The sequence below is a fragment of the Anneissia japonica genome, unplaced genomic scaffold (genome assembly GCF_011630105.1).
Source record: "Anneissia japonica isolate Jap-2015-1 unplaced genomic scaffold, ASM1163010v1 scaffold84817_len1400_cov98, whole genome shotgun sequence".
Taxonomy (NCBI): domain Eukaryota; kingdom Metazoa; phylum Echinodermata; class Crinoidea; order Comatulida; family Comatulidae; genus Anneissia; species Anneissia japonica.
In genome coordinates, this window is record NW_022717288.1 from 1 (window position 1) to 1,400 (window position 1,400).

At 32.8% G+C, this 1,400-nt stretch overlaps 1 long non-coding RNA gene across 1 annotated transcript; it reads right to left on the reverse strand.

Moving 5' to 3' along the window:
- LOC117110170 lies at positions 1-1,342 on the reverse strand. Its single transcript, XR_004445638.1, has 3 exons — positions 1,222-1,342; positions 805-956; positions 1-141 (listed from the first exon to the last, which is right to left on the reverse strand). It is a non-coding gene; the product is annotated as an uncharacterized LOC117110170 (long non-coding RNA).
- Positions 1,343-1,400: the final 58 nt, after the last annotated feature.

Here is a 1,400-nt window from a genome sequence, read left to right on the forward strand (position 1 = left end):
GCCCTTCATGCTTTTTAACAATTTTTGAAAACAACTGAAGTAACTTGGTCATCCTTAAAATCTCACGGTTCTTGATAATTCGTTGCTGGATGATTATCTCAGAGAAAATTTTGTACGACTTATTGGTGGTCCTCATCGGTTCTAAGCAGATAAATAAGGGCAAATTGTTAGATTTTCACTCCCATCCGCATGAAAGATTTGGGGAATATTGATGCAGGAATAGAAAAAAAAAAAAAACATTTTTTACCGCATTAATTATTTTAACAGCTTAAAAAAAACAATGCAATTTTGTGACTGGAAGTATACTTTCTTTAAAAACCAATAAAATTAAATTACTTTTTACACAATATGTAGAATATTCTTTGCCAAATAAAAACAGACCCTCCCCAGCTAACAATATTACGTTATAAGAACGTTATGATAACTTTACAGTTCAATTGGTGATAAAAATGTTATTTTATAGAACCATTATGTACATACTTACAACCTCATTTCACAACCTCATTTCACAACCTCACAACGTTTAAATGTTCTTACAACGTTGTGTGAAGTTTATTTTGTGACATACCTAACCACAACATTCGCGAACGTTATAAGAATGTGTTTTGTGTTTGCTGGGTCCCTCATCAATAAAAAAAAAACAACATTCTATTGTTCTGATTAAAAAAAACAAAAACCACCTGCCCTCATCACTTTTTTCAGAAAAAAGACTTAATTTCTTCTATGTGTTCTAATGCAAAATAAATGAAAATCATGTCATTGATAGAAAAAATTTGATGGGAATTATAGTAACTTCATACTTACATTTTAGCATCAACTTTTCTGGTTAAAAAGCGAGTGTACTGCTTGTAGCGAGAACGATGATAGTGCACCTCAATAGCTACACAGTCCTTGTCTCTTATGTGTATTAAGACACTCTCATCTGAATTTTGCTTCCGCAGCTTTACGTAACAGTCCTATATGAAATATAAAATATTACCGTTACATTTGCCAAGTAGATTAGTATTTTTTATATTGATATTATAATTATTATTATATCATTGTTAATGAATATTTCAATAACTCACTCACAAAAAAACGACTGTTCATTCAGACACAGTCACTATATGTCTGAGGGTCATAGATTAGCTTATTAGGCAAGCATGCATAAATTACTGCTGAAAGCACTGCACAAGGACAAGGTCAGATATGGGCAAATAAAAAAAATTAAATCATACGTACCTCCATCTTCAGTCTCTGTTTGGTAAAGTTTGTCTTTTTGACGTTTGTGGCTAAGCGTAATGTAGCGGTCACGATTTTTACAAATCAGATAAATAGCTGGTAAAACTGATTGACTAGCGCCAGTGTTGACACACTGTGATTTGATTAGGCGCCCTCTATGGGCGGTCTCTCGATACTCC